Here is a 16,406-nt window from a genome sequence, read left to right on the forward strand (position 1 = left end):
CCTGCTTTCTGTGAAGGCGAAATAAACACCTGCAGCGCTCTGCGTGTGAATCTACACCTTTTTCTCCCTGAGTATTCATTACACAGACACACAGTACCAGTCAAAAGTTTGGACACACCTACTCATTCAAGGGTTTTTCTTTATTTTTACTGTAAAGACATCAAAACTCTGAAATTACACATATGGAATCATATAGTAAACAAAAAAAGTGTTAATCAACTCAAAATATATTTATATTTTAGATTCTTCAAAGTAGCCACCCTTTTGCCTTGATGACAGCTTTGCACACGCTTGGCATTCTCTCAACCAGCTTCACCTGGAATGCTTTTCCAACAGTCTTGAAGGAGTTCCCACATATGCTGATCACTTGTTGGCTGCTTTTCCTTCACTCTTCGGTCAAACTCATCTCAATTGGTTGAGGTTGGGTGATTGTGGAGGCCAGGTCATCTGATGCAGCACTCCATCACTCTCCTTGGTAAAATATTTAACTAGGCAAGCCAGTTAAGAACAAATTCTTATTTACAATGACGGCCTACCCCGGCCAAACCCAGACAACACTGGGCCAATTGTGCACCGCCCTATTGGACTCCCAATCACAGCCAGATGTGATACAGCCTGGATTCGAACCAGGGACTGTAGTGCCTCTTGCACTGAAATGCAGTTTCTTAGACCACTGCGCCACTCGGGAGCCCTTGAATTCTAAATAAATCACTGACAGTGTCACCAGCAAAGCACCCCCACACCATCACACCTCCTCCTCCATGCTTCACGGTGGGAACCACACATGCGGAGATCATCCGTTCACCAACTCTGCATCTCACAAAGACAGTGGTTGGAACCAAAAAAATCTCAAATTTGGACTCATCAGACCAAAGGACAGATTTCCTCCGGCCGAATGTCCATTGCTCATGTTTTTGGGCCCAAGCAAGTCTCTTCTTCTTATTGGTGTCCTTTAGTAGTGGTTTCTTTACAGCAATTTGACCATGAAGGCCTGATTCACACAGTCTCCTCTGAACAGTTGCTGTTGAGATGTGTCTGTTGCTTGAACTCTTTGAAGCATTTATTTGGGCTGCAATTTCTGAGGCTGGCCACTCTATGATCTTATCCTCTGCAGCAGAGATAATGCTGGGTCTTCCTTTCCTGTGGCGGTCCTCATGAGAGCCAGTTTCATCACAGCGCTTGATGGTTTTTGCGACTGCACTTGAAGAAACTTTCAAAGTTCTTGACATTTTCCGGATTGACTGACCTTCATGTCTTAAAGTAATGATGGACTGTCGTTTTTCTTTGCATATCTGAGAAACACATTAAGAAGGAAAGAAATTCCACAAATTAACGTTTAACAAGGCACACCTCTTAATTCCAAATCAAATCAAATGTTATTGGTCACATATACTGTACGTGTTTAGCAGATGTTATTGCGGGTGTAGCGAAATACTTGTGCTTCTAGCTCCGTCAGTACAGTAATATCTGACAAGTAATATCTAACAATTACACAACATATACCCAATACACACAAATCTAGTAAAGGAATGGAATTAAGAATATATACATATTTGGACGAGCAATGTCAGAGCAGCATAGAATAAAATACAGTAGAATAGTATAGGACACGGTATATACATATGACATGGGTAATGCAAGATATGTAGACATTATTAAAGTGACTAGTGTTCCATTTATTAAAGTGGCCAGTGATTTCAAGTCTATGTATATAGGGCAGCAGTCTCTATGTGCTAGTGATGGCTATTTAACGGTCTGATGGCCTCTCGGTCCCAGCTTTGATGCACCTGTACTGACCTTGCCTTCGGGATGATAGCAGGGGGAACAGGCAGTGGCTCGAGTGGTTGTTGCATTCCAGGTGACCACCTCATGAAGCTGGTTGAGCGAATGCCAAGAGTGTGCAAAGCTGTCATCAAGGCAAAGGGTGGCTAATATATGTTTTGATTTGTTTAATACTTTTTTTGGTTAATACATGATTCCATATGTGTTATTTAATAGTTTTGATGTCTTCACTATTACTCTACAATGTAGAAAATAGTAAAAATAAAGAAAAACTCTGGAATGAGTAGGTGTGTCCAAACGTTTGACTGGTACTGTACATTTTTCAAAGAAATCATAAAAGTAGTGCCTTCTTCCTAAATTCTTAGATGTATGTGTTTAAAAATTCTCAAGAGTCAATGTAATCTGATGAATTATAACTCTACCAAGTAATTTGAGAATACAAGACCTCATGGTTTGGAAGTAACTTTTCTGCCATTGCGGCAAAGAAAGATTGCCTACATTTCATTTCCATATTCAGCTCCTCCATGATACATTTTTAAAGTGTGCGTGTGTGTGTGCATGTGCGTGCGTGCTCTCACGTGCGTGCCATAACCACTCTCCACTGTGAAGCAGTAGCCTTAATTCTCTTTGATCTCTCAGGGAAATGAATTCAGTCTCTTCGACAGGAATGTTGATTGACCTCTTTGATTGTCCAGAGTCTGGATAGTCTTCCTGCTTCCAGCCTATTAATCTCTTGCTGCTCTGCCTACTGGAAAGGGGCTGCACATGCCCTGGTCACAGATGTAAAGCATCCCAATGTTTAATGAAAACCTTACACTCCATTTCATCAACCCTCTTCAAACCTTCTAGCCATTCATTTTCAGCTTTTTACATATTTGATTATCTTTTTTTTTTGTTGCAGTTTCCCTTCTGTGTGTCACGTTGTTTCCATGCATCAAAACTTAGTAGTAGGTGTCCTCTGGGATATTCCTTCTCTCCAAACCTAGATTAAAAACATTTATTTCTTACACAAAAATAAAATCCTTTCAAAATTGATGGGAAGTTGGGAAACTTTCAAATAAAAACATTTGGTATGTAAGATTTTCCCAACATTTTGCAGGTGTGGATGTACCACACTGTCTCTTCCTCTTCCCCGGGCGTTCTGTCATTTCAGAACTACACAAGCACAGAGCCGTTTCAAAGCAATCAGGATTCAAGCTGTAGCTCCTTCACCATGCTCATCACCTTCCAAACATGTTGAAGGAAAGTGTGCACTTCGTTTTTCAGCTTTAATTATGCATCCCAATTATATCATTACTGAACTAAAGCCACATTAAAAGTGATTGTCTTCATTACACTCTCCTTAATTTAACAAGGGGATGAGATCATTCTGAAGCACCTCCCTGGGTGGAATTGTAGGCTCAGCCCTAATTTATGTGCTCTCTGCCACCTCTGCCACCTGGCAAATGTAGGCATCTATGTGGATGTATGATCTCTGTGGTAACTTGTGTCTGTACAGGGTGAACTCTACATGACTCTATGCAAAGGACTTGTATTGTCTTTAGGAATTCTGCCTTATTTACATTTGTCTCATCCTGAACAGGAACCTTGCTGAGATTGGGTCTGGTTGATCAGGTTACTGTGAACTTGGTATTGTTTGATTGGTCAATGGTGGTTGGTTTTTATTTGAAAAAGTTGCACCTTCAGGTGTTATAAAAGGAATGAAATTCCTCTTATCCTGTATCCTAAAGGCATCCAATGTTTTTCATTTAAGGGAATCTCGTATTAATGATTTGGCTCAAAAGCTGATCAAGAAAGAAAAAAAGGGTCTTAATATTAATTTGACAAGTAATGAAATAGTTGATTTGCTGTCAAACAATTGGCATGCATAAAAAGGAGGCGGAGAAAACCCACATTCTAGGGGCTAGTGTGCATTTGATTAGCAACACCAATTGAAGGCTGATGAGGAAAATATAAACATTTTGGAACTCTTCTCTGATGAGATGCGTTCCAAACACGTTGCTAGGGTAAAGAAACATGAGCAAAATGTTGAAAATGTTGCCTCCTTAGAGCGAGATGTGGCGCTTTTGAAGCAGCAATGTAAAGTGCTAGAAAATGTGTTTTATTTGATTTCAAATCAAATTTTATTTGTCACATACATTTGTTTAGCAGATGTTATTGTTGGTGTAGGGAAAGAACAGTTTATTTCCCATGTCACTTAATTTCCTGATTAGCATGTTTAGAGAGAAGGAGATTCCACCCCAAATTGGGGTATATATACTACCACTGGTGGAACCATGTCTTTGTCTTATGCAGCTGTATGACCCAATGGGGGAATAAACTTGGTTTGAGCTTTATTGAGTATCCGTGAGTTTTAATAGGTTCATTTAGAACCTAACACTATGTACAAGACATTAGAGCACCGGGCCCACAGATCTGCTTGAGGCCGAGCATTCAGGCTCTAGTGATGTTTTGCACATTGTTAGTGGTGTTGGCTTTTCAGGCACTCCAAGATGCACGTTTTGCCGCCCCCATATTCAAACTCCCAGCCGCTGTAGAACTCCTCACAGATTAGCGAGTCCATTTAGGACAGCAACAGCTCAGGTTTAAATCATTAGGACAAGGAATGCAGGCGCAGAGTCTGTCATTTCGTGCCAGTAGTGAGACCACCTTTCACCAAAATATACTGAACAAAAATATAAACACAACATGTAATTTGTTGGTCCCATGGTTCATGAGCTCGCTCTGGATAAGAGCGTCTGCTAAATTACTTAAATGTAAATGTAAATGAGCTGAAATAAAAGATCCAAGAAATGTTACATACGCACAAAAGCTTTTTCTCTCAAATGTTGTGCACAAATTTGTTTACATTCCTGTTAGTGAGCATTTCTCCTTTGCCAAGATAATCCATCCACCTGACATGTGTGGCATATCAAGCAGCTGATTAAAACAGCATGATCATTACACAGGTGCACCTTGTGTTGCGGACAATAAACAGCCACTAAAATGTGCAGTTTTGTCCACAATGCCACAGATGTCTCAAGTTTTGAGGGAGTGTGCAATTGACATGCTGACTGCAGGAATATCCACCAGAACTGTTGCCAGTGAATCTTATGTTAATATGTCTAACATTATTTAATAGAATTTGGCAGTACCTCCAACCGGGCTCACAACTGCAGACCACGTGTAACCACGACAGCCCAGGACCTCCACATCTGGCTTCTTCACCTGCGAGATAGTCTGAGACCAGCCACCTGAACAGCTGATGAAACTGTGGGTTTCCACAACCAAAGAATTTCTGCACAAACTGTCAGTTTGCATGGCTGTCGTTCTCACCAGTGTCTTGACCTAACCTCAATTCATAACCGACTTAATGCTCACCTTCGATGGCCACTGGCACGCTGGAGAAGTCTGCTCATCATGGATTAATCCTGGTTTCAACTGTACCGGGCAGATGGCAGACATGTGTATGGCGTCGTGTGGGCTAGTGGTTTGCTCATGTCAACATTGTGCCCCATGGTGGAGGTGGGGTTATGGTATGGGCAGGCATAAACTACACATAACGAATACAATTGCATTTTATCGATGACAATTTGAATACACAGAGATACCGTGATGAAATCCTGAGGCCCATTGTCGTGCCATTCATCCGCCACCATCACCTTATGTTTCAGCATGGTAATGCATGGCCCCATGTCGGAAGGATCTGTAAACAATTCCTGGAAGCTGAAAATGTCCCAGGTCTTCCATGGCCTGCATACTCACGAGACATGTCACCCATTGAGAATATTTGGGATGCTCTGGATCGACGTGTACAACAGTGTGTTCCAGTTCCCGCCAATATCCAGCCATTGAAGAGGAGTGGGATAAACTTCCACAGGCCACATTCAACAGCCTGATCAACTCTATGCGAAGGAGATGCGTTGCGCTGCATGAGGCAAATGGTGGTCACACCAGATACTGACTGGTTTTCTACCTACCTTTTTTTTAAAGGAATCTGTGACCAACAGATGCTAATCTGTATTCCCAGTCATGTGACATCAAATAAAATCCAAATGTATTTGTCTCATGTGCCGAATACAACAGATGTAGACCTTAAATAGTCTGGGTGGCCATTTGATTAATTGTTCAACAGTCTTATGGCTTAGGGGTAGAAGCTGTTAAGGAGCCTTTTGGACCTAGACTTGGCGCTCTGCTATCGCTTGCCGTGCGGTAGCAGAGAGAACAGTCTATGACTTGGGTGACTGGAGTCTTTGACCATTTTTGTGCCTACCTCTGACACCGCCTAGTATATAGGTCCTGGATGGCAGGAAGCTTGGCCCCAGTGATGTACTGGGCCGTACGCACTACCCTCTGTAGTGCCTTGCGGTCAGATGTCGAGCAGTTGCCATACCAGGCAGTAATGCAACTGGTCAGGATGCTCTCGGTGGTGCAGCTGTAGACATTTTTGAGAATCTGGGGACCCATGCCAAATCTTTTCAGTCTCTTGAGGGGGATAAGGTGTTGTCATGCCCTCTTCACAACTGTCTTGTTGTGCTGTTTAGGGATAACATAGTTAAATGCAACGGAACCTACCTGATTAGGATATCCTGTCCTAGATTCAATACTAGCTCCACAATGAGATAGGGTGCAGGCCAGGCAGGCTGTTAGCCAGTCTACTAGCACAATCATTGTAGTCAGCTCAGCTTTTCCCATTGAGGTCGTGTGTGTGCCTCGATCTAGGTTGGGCAAAACTAAACATGGCGGTGTTCGTCTTAGCAATCTCACTGGAATAAAGACCTCCTCCATTCTTTTCATCATTGAACGAGAATGTGATAATATCTCACATCTCAAAATAGGACTACTTAATGTTAGATCCCTCACTTCCAAGGCAGTCATAGTCAATGAACTAATCACTGATCATAACCTTGATGTGATTGGCCTGACTGAAACATGGCTCAAACCTGATGGATTTACTGTGTTAATAAATGTTGCCTCTCCTGGTTACACTAGTGACAATATCCCCTGCGCATCCCGCAAAGGTGGAGGTGTTGCTAACATTTACGATAGCAAATTTCAATTGACAAAAAAAAGACTGCATTTTTGTCTTTTGATCTTCTAGTCATGAAATCTATGCAGCCTACTCAATCACTGTTTATAGCTACTGTTTACGTGCCTCCTGGGCTGTATACGGCGTTCCTCACAGAGTTCCCTGAATTCCTATTGGACTTCGTACTCATGGCAGATAATAGTATCATTTTTGGTGACTTCAATATTCACATAGAAAAGTCCACAGACCCACTCCAAAAGACTTTGGGAGCCATCATCGACAGTGTGTTTTGTCCAACATGTCTCTGGACCCACGCATTGCCACAGTCTTACCCTGCATCTAGTTTTGTCCAGTGGATCTAAATGTTTTTCCTTATAATCCTGTACCATCAAACCACCATCTTAATATGTTTGCAATCGCAACAAATAATCTGCTCAGACCCCAACCAAGGATTAACCAAATCTCCGCTATAAATTCTCTGACAACCCAAAGATTCCTAGATGCCCTTCCAGATTTCCTCCACCTACCCAAGGATCCCCTAACCAAGGATCTAAGCTTAACCTTGCATAACACCCTAGATGTAGTCGCACCTCTAAAAGCAAAACATATTTGTCACAAGAAATAAGCTTCCTGGTATACAAAAAATACCCAAGCTCTGAAGCAAGCTTCCAGAAAATTGGAACGGAAATGGCTTCTCCACCAAACTGGAAGACTTCTGACTGTCCTGAGTCTGCACATATCTGCCAGGACCTAGGATCAATGGAGACACAAGTTTTTTTTATCATGTATCTCCCGACACTTTCACTGAAATAGTCATAGCCTCTAAACCTTCCAGCTGCCTACTTAACCTACTTATTCCAACTAAACTACTGAAAAAGCTGCTTCCTGTACTTGGCCCTCCTATGTTGAACAAAATAAATGGCTCCTTATCCTCCAGATGTGTACCAAACTCACTAAAAGTGGCAGTAATAAAGCCTCTCCTAAAAAAGGCAAACCTTTACACGGAAATTGTGTTCAACTATTGGCCTATATCAAATCTCCCATTCCTCTCAAAATGTTGTGAAAAAGCTGTTGCGCAGCAACTCACTGCAACTCACTATGAAACGCTCCAGTCTGATTTTAGACCCCATCGTAGTACTGAGACTGCACTAGTGAAGGTGGTAAATTACCTTTCAATGGCTTCAGACCAAGGCTCTGCATCTGTCCTCGTGCTCCTCGACCTTTGTGCCACTTTTGACACCATTGATCACCACATTCTTTTGGAGAGATTGGAAACCCTAATTGGTCTACATAGACAAGTTATTCCCTGGTGTAGATCTTATCTGTCGAAAATATATAATTTTGTCTCTGTGGATGGTTTTCCCTCTGACAAATCAATTGTACTAGCTCAGTGTTCCTCAAGGTTCCATTTTAGGACCACTATCGTTTTCACTATATATTCTACCTCTTGGTGATGTCATTCAGAAACACAATGTTAATTTCCAGTGCTATGCGAATTACATACAGCTATACATTTCGATGAAACATGGCGAAGACCCAAAATTGCCGCACACTCTCTCCAGCAACCAGACCAACCTTTTAGAGCTCAGCGATGTTTTCCTATTCATTCATTAAAACTCTAATTCATGAATCGTTCATTGTTTAAAAAATTGTTCTTCATACAGTATCTGCCCTTTCAAATACACATGTAAAAAAAAAAAGAATTGCGACATTGCTTTTGTCAAATAACCTGCCTACAGATCAGCTGAAATGCTAGAAAAATACATAACAGCAATAGGTTGAGTCATATTAAATCTGAAAACAAATCAGTCGGACATGTTATATTTGACATGATTCTCTGATCCACCTCTACGCAGACGACACCATTCTGTATACTTCTGTCCCTTCTTTGGACACTGTGTTAACTAACCTCCAGACGATTTCAATGCCATACAACTCTCCTTCCGTGGCCTCCAACTGCTCTTAAATGCAAGTAAAACTAAATGCATGCTCTTCAACCGATCGCTGCCCGCACCTGCCCGCCCGTCCAGCATCATTACTCTGGACCGTTCTGACTTCTGGTTAGACTGTAAACTTTCCTTCCAGACTCACATTAAACATCTTCAATCCAAAATTAAATCTAGAATCAGCTTCCTATTTCACAACAAAGCATCCTTCACTCATGCTGCCAAACATACCCTCGTAAAACTGACTATCCTACCAGTCCTTGACTTCGGCAATGTCATTTTCAAAATAGCCTCCAACACTCTACTCAGCAAACTGGATGTAGTCTATCACAGTGCCACCCGTTTTGTCACCAAAGCCCCATATACTACCCACCACTGCGACTGTATGCTCTCGTTGGCTGGCCCTCACTACATATTCGTCGCCAAACCCACTGGCTCCAGGTCATCTATAAGTCTTTGCTAAGTAAAGCCCCGCCTTACCTCAGCTCACTGTGTGACGGCCCTGAATTTACTGGTCCCCATAGCATCACCCACCCGTAGCATGCGCTCCAGCAGGTATATTTCACTGGTCACCCCCAAAGCCAACACTTCCTTTGGACGCCTTTCCTTCCAGTTCTCTGCTGCTAATGACTGGAACGAATTTCAAAAATCACTGAAGCTGGAGTCTTACATCTCCCTCTCTAACTTTAAGCATCAGCTGTGAGAGCAGCTTACCAATCACTGTACCTGTACATAGCCAATCTGTAAATAGCACACCCAACTACCTCCTCCCCCATATTGTTATGTGGTAGGCTTGATTACCAACAATGACGAGACGATCTACAGGGAGGAGGTGAGGGCCCTCGGAGTGTGGTGTCAGGAAAATAACCTCACAGTCAATGTCAACAAAACAAAGGAGATGATCGTGGACTTCAGGAAATAGCAGAGGGAGCACCCCCCTATCCACATCGATGGGACAGTAGTGGAGAAGATGGAAAGTTTTAAGTTCCTCGGCGTACACATCACAGACAAACTGAAATGGTCCACCCACACAGACAGCGTGGTGAAGAAGGTGCAGCAGCGCCTCTTCAACCTCAGGAGGCTGAAGAAATTCGGCTTGTCACCAAAAACACTCAAACTTTTACAGATGCACAATCGAGAGCATCCTGTCGGGCTGCATCACCGCCTGGTACGGCAACTGCTCCGCCCACAAACGTAAGGCTCTCCAGAGGGTAGTGAGGTCTGCACAACGCATCACCGGGGGCAAACTACCTGCCCTCCAGGACACCTACACCACCCGATGTCACAGGAAGGCCAAAAAGATCATCAAGGACAACAACCGGATGTTATATGAACTGCCTGTTCACCCCGCTACCATCCAGAAGGCAAGGTCAGTACAGGTGCATCAAAGCGGGGACCGATAGACTGAAAAACAGCTGCTATCTCAAGGCCATCAGACTGTTAAACAGCCATCACTAACATTGAGTGGCTGCTGCCAACATACTGACTCATCTCTAGCCACTTTAATAATGAAAAATGTATGTAATAAATTTATCACTAGCCACTTTAAACAATGCTACTTTATATAATGTTTACATACCCTACATTACTCATCTCATATGTATATACTGTACTCTATACCATCTACTGCACCTTGCCTATGCCGTTCAGCCATCACTCATCCATATATTTTTTTGTACATATTCTTATTCATTCCTTTACACTTGTGTGTATAAGGTAGTTGTTGTGAAATTGTTAGGTTAGATTACTTGTTAGATATTACTGCATGGTCGGAACTAGAAGCACAAGCATTTCGCTACACTCGCATTAACATCTGCTAACCATGTGTATGGATTTTTTTATCCTCTTGCTCTTTTGCACCCCAGTATCTCTACTTGCACATCATCATCTGCACATCTATCACTCCAGTGTTAATGCTAAATTGTAATTATTTTGCCTCTATTGCCTTACCTCCCTACTCTTCTACATTTACACACACTGTACATAGATTGTTCTATTGGGTTATAGACTGTACGCTTGTTTATGTGTAACTCTGTGTTGTTGTTTTTGTCGCACTGCTTTGCTTTATCTTGGCCAGGTTGCGGTTGTAATTGAGAACTTGTTCTCAACTGGCCTACCAGGTTAAATAAAGGTGAAATAAAAACAAAAAAACAGCCTATTCTCAATTTGTGATAAAACTTTTGACATTTGGCAATGAATGTAGCTCGTGTATCCCATTAGTTAGATATGTTTTGTGTGCGCTTTCAGCAGGCATGTGTGAACAGTGCGGTCGGAAGTTCGGAACACAATTGAGTTAATGAGATATGGAGGGGAAAGGGAATTTAGGGAGAAGAACTGTGTGATGCTTGGCTTGGTTTCTTCTTTTGTTGTGCCCTGCAAATGCACATGTACAAATGGAACACTAGGGTCAAATCAAATCAACATTGACTTCAAGAAAACATTTTACTTACCTGTTTAGTCAGCCACAAAGCACATTCCCACCAAATAGTTTTACAGTATTTGAATACAAAATGTGCTCTCCAGTTGTAGATCAAGCTTTGACATCCGTTTGAGTACTCCATTACTCATGGTTATATTGATATGAATGCCTACGTGTGTACATCTGTTGGACACAACAACAGGTATTGCCAAGTGTTTGTGTTTCTTCTCATTGGGCAAAATCAATAGAATTTGTCTCTATATAGACTTGATCAAAGTGAGGTTTTGTAAGGCATGCGTACTGGCGGTAGAGAGGCGCAGAAGAGCAAAGACTGTGTTACAACGGCGCAGTTTAATGATAAAAATCACCGTGAACAAAGACCATATAAACAATGGGACAAAAACCCCAGGCATAACGTGCACAAGCACTTACAATAAACAATACCGGACAAGGACATGTGAGGAACAGAGGGTTAAATACACAACATGTAATTGATGTAATTGAAATCAGGTGTGTGGGAAGACAAGACAAGACAAATGGAAAATGAAAAGTGGATCGGCGATTGCTAGAAGACCGGTGACACGTCGACCGCCGAACGTCGCCCGAACAAGGAGAGGGACCGACTTCGGAGGAAGTCGTGACAGTACACCCCATACCCCCCCCCCCCCCCCCCTTGGCGCGCAGCTCCAGCAACGCGTCGACACCGGCCTCGGGGACGACCCAGAGGGCGAGGCGCAGGGCGATCCGTTGGAACTCAGGACGAAGACGGTGGAACTCCTGCAGCATTAAAGGGTCCAACAAGTCCTCAACCGGAACCCAGCACCTTTCCTCCGGACCGTACCCCTCCCACTCCACGAGATACTGAAGGCCCCTCGCCCGACGCCTCAAATCCAGTATTGAGCGAATGGAGTACGCCGGGGCCCCCTCGATGTTCAGGAACCTCCCGCACCTCAGACTCCTGGAGCGGGCCAGCCACCACCGGCCTGAGGAGAGACACATGGAACGAGGTAATACGGTAATCGGGGGGAAGCTGTAACCTATAACAAACCTTGTTCACTCTCCTCAGGACTTTAAATCCCCCACAAACCGCGGACCCAGCTTCCGGCAGGACAGGTGGAGGGGCAGGTTTCGGGTCGAGAGCCAGACCCGGTCCCCCGGTGCGAACACCGGGGCCTCACTGCGGTGGCGGTCTGCGTTCTCCTTTTGGCTCTGCACGGCCCCCTGAAGGTGAACACGGACAGCTTCCCATGTCTCCTCCGCGCTCCTGAACCAGTCGTCCACTCTGATGCCAAGGTGCCAGAACCGGCTGGTACCCCAGTACACACTGGAAGGGAAAGAGGTTAGTGGAGGAGTGGCGAAGCGAGTTCTGTGCCATCTCGGCCCAGAACCAAAATCAAGCTACATACACTATGGACAGCAGTGATGTGTATTCATGTATGCCAAGGGATGCCAGGCTTCCCCCAAAAAAAATCCTAAAGAAAAAAACAGAATATAATTTATCTTTCGTTTCTGTGTTTCAACATTTTCCTTCAATGCGCAAGAGGCTGAATGTATCTCACAGGAGAAAGCATCCGAGCGAGTGAAACAGCGCCCCTCTGTCTCTCAACGTGTAGGCCATCTATCTGATGCTGTCTGGTCCAAACGAGTATGACATTGTTGCCGCCCGTATCATTGAAAACAAGGAAAGCGGACGAGCATCTGGCGTCCCTTGACAAAAAAAACGAACAAGTTAGCCAATCAGCGTTGAGCTAAACTGAGCTAAACTGTGAATGGTCCAGGCTCAACAAACAAAAAAAGTGTCAAGGGAAGCCAGCTTGGCTTTGGCATCACTCCTATCAAATCCCATTTAGAGTATGTCATTGACATAAAAACTTGATTGAATTGTTGTGTTCTTGTCCTCCGGTGGCTAGCTAGCCAGCTAGCAAAAATTGTCCCTTTCCTAAATTAGCCATGGATGGAGATAGGGATTTGGACTTGTGCTTTTACTTCATTCTCCATACTGGCCAATGATTATAACAGCGATTCTGATCCAACCATTAATTCATACATTGTTGTACCCCTGGATTGAGAGGATGAAAGTTCAAAATGTAGCTAGATGTAGCAGACTAATGTTAACTAGCTAATGTTGCCCATGAATGAAATTTAGGCTACCGAGCAAGCATTTTAGCCAGGTAGCCTAGGACAACAAAAAATGTACTGTATGACAGAGTGATAGACTGTTTCATCAACATCAAAGAGAGGAGTATGGCATTGGCATTTCTCTACAAGTAGGGTGAGTCAACATGTTTTCTACTTGCACGAATGCGCACGCACACACAGAAATCAGGCTTCCTCAGTGATTTTACCCACGCACTGCTACTGATGGACAGTACCAAAACAAATGACCTAATGATTCTGTCTCTTCACAGCAAAATCTGCAGAGCTGGGATGGTTGTATCCCCCATATATATAACATTCAAGAATTTGCAAGAATTTGCAAGAGTTGCAAGAATTTTGTATAATAATTTAAAATGGAAAAACTCAGTTTTGAATCCAGCATTGTTTTGTGCATCAGTTCATAAACCATGTGCCATGGAATCGGTACATTGAAAATCTCTTCCCAACTATTTTGCAATCTACATGGCACAGCTGTCAATTTTTTGGTCCTCAAATTAAACTGGTGTACCTTTTTATTTATTACAATTTTCTTTAACCAATTTTGGTCTTTAATGCAGGGCTGACAGACAAGTTCCTTACTTTCTCCCCCTTCCTGCATCTGATGGTCTGTTTCAGCAGAGGGAGAGAGTTGCCTTTCCTCCAGTGAGACTGACCAGAGAGATGAGACACCGTCTTCCACCTGATGGCGAAACATGAGTCGCATCGCATTATTTCTGCCTTATGCACAAATTGATGTTGTTCCTATGACCAGAGAAAGTGAAAAATTTCTCGATATTAAAATAGCCACCACGATCTGCTAATAATGATAAAAACTCAGGGCTATCGTTACACTTGGCTACTCATTCATTGCAGCTGCAGCGCGGGTGGAAGTAGGGAGAAGCAAGTTTTATGTTTTGTAATAGTGTTGAATAAAAATAGTGTTGACAGTTTCTGAGTAAAAACGTAAAACATGAACTCACTCATAAAAACAGCAGCTGTTTGTTGTATTCTTTGACAGTCTCTCTCTGGTCATGGTTTTAAAAGTGGTTTAAAAGTTGAAATCTCATGTAGGCTAGTATCAAACTTTGCTGTGGAGTCATGGAAGCTGTAGGTACAGTGATTTGAACTATCCGATTGGCCAGCGCAGTAGGCGCACTTGATTTAGCCACAGCTCTACTGGTCCACCTGGAAGGCAGTTTGTCCCTTCAGACAAATGAAATGGTTCAAAATGGGAACACTTTGTCTATCCAGCAACAGGGCTTCCGAATAAAGTGCACTTACCACCAACAGCCCAAGACAAAAAATAGGTGCGCAAGGCTTTATCATTGGCCTTTCAACAGAAATGTTTGGTGATCGACTAGGAATGCCTTGAAGATTGACCAGTCAATTGCGATCGACCGGTTGGTGACCACCGCTGTATATAATGACAAGATGTTCGTGTCTCCGCCCTAACAATGGGAGTCGTTGTCCCAAAGGCGGGAAGGTAGGCATTCTGCTTATGGCTATGCTTATCGCTGTATTCTCGCATGGACAGATTTTGATGGGAGTGGACCCTCTCGCTTTTCCTCTTCCTCTCTGGCTTATTATAGACTGGTCACACCACAGACAGGGAGAACAAGTACAATACTTACTTTTACTGAAAAGTGTTATATTGAAGGATATTGTGTCTCAAACTTCCGATACCAAACTACAGATGGTCATTAGATGATATTGTTACAGTGGCTTTGTGTAAACATCTCCCATTTCGAGCCCCTGGCACATCAGGAGCTGAGTGATGAAATGATCATAAGGTATTATAGCCGGGCATAAACCCACACAGACTTTGCATTAGCAGCCCTCTGTATTTTCACAAGACATTTAAAAAATATATATATTACACTTGCTGCTGTTTTTACAGTATGCATCTGATTCCAATGAAAATGCATTTTGAGAACATTCATAACGTATTATATGTAGGGAATGTATGCATTATATGTAGGGAATGTATGCATTATATGTAGGGAATGTATGCATGTTACAGAACTCATGTCAACTGCCAGCATGACGTTGAGAAAAATGCTTTAGGTTTGATCAAGGGTCTCGTCTCCTGGGAGACGGCAGAGAGAGGGGGGTGTAGTGGGGGTGGAAATGCATTTAATTAAGCACTGTGTGTCTGAATGGGCTGTATATTTGGCATTCATAGATGGCAGGGTTATTTATATACAAAAGTAGTGTTAATCCACCTTCGGTTTTCGAACGGTGCTATCAAGATTTGAAGCATGAGAACTTCCCATGCTTGCCCACCATCTAATTACCCTACTCACTGCATCACACAGACATGTCTCATCTCCAGACTCACTTTAATGGTGTCAAGGTTTCTCACAGGAGGTTTTTGTTATTTTTTTGCCTTTTAAAAATATCCCCATCTCCGTAGTTAGATTTTTCACAACATGTTCAAAGTGAGACATGAGACGACACTGCCCCCTGGAGGAGGAGGTTGGAAGGACCCCCCCCCGGTGGGTGGGGGGGGGTATGAGGACTTGGTTATATAATGGAGTTGGTTATATAAGGGAGCAGGAGGAATCATAGCAGAATGCATATGATGATGAGACCAGATGCAGTAATGTCATGCATAATGTTTTGATGCTGCGTGAAACTCCCTGGAAATAAAAACTAACGTTAAATGTGATTAGAAAGCATGGCCTCAGAAACATTAAAAGGCACTCTGTAAGATATGCGTACCATATTAAAAGGCACTCTGTAAGATATGCATACCATATTAAAAGGGGGGTACCAACATAATTGTAAACAATGCCATTTTAACATACCATATAGCACTATTCTGATGAAGTTATTTATAAATCAAGGGGTATCGTTAATTAATTGAAAAATTAGAGCCATGTGTACTGACTGGGACTTTAAACCCTCACAGAAGAGCTTGAAACTGAACAAGTTTTCTATAATACTGAACTTTGTGCTACTGCACATGAGTAACTGTATCCCTATGTAAGATATTGGACTACACTCTATTCTGTACATAGGCAGTCACCTTTCATTGATATTCAGTATGGATATAGAGTTGCATCCTGAGATATACTGTATATTTTTATTTAACTAGGCAAGTCAGTTAAGAACA

The 16,406-nt window shown here is 42.8% G+C and overlaps 1 long non-coding RNA gene across 1 annotated transcript; it reads right to left on the minus strand.

Annotated features, from left to right (window-relative positions):
- Window positions 1-11,844: 11,844 nt before the first annotated feature.
- LOC139536690 (uncharacterized) lies at window positions 11,845-14,842 on the minus strand. Its single transcript, XR_011667384.1, has 3 exons — window positions 14,272-14,842; window positions 13,892-13,991; window positions 11,845-12,138 (listed from the first exon to the last, which is right to left on the minus strand). It is a non-coding gene; the product is annotated as an uncharacterized lncRNA (long non-coding RNA).
- Between the last annotated feature and the right edge of the window lie 1,564 nt (window positions 14,843-16,406).

The sequence above is a fragment of the Salvelinus alpinus genome, chromosome 13 (assembly GCF_045679555.1).
Source record: "Salvelinus alpinus chromosome 13, SLU_Salpinus.1, whole genome shotgun sequence".
Lineage (NCBI taxonomy): Eukaryota > Metazoa > Chordata > Actinopteri > Salmoniformes > Salmonidae > Salvelinus > Salvelinus alpinus.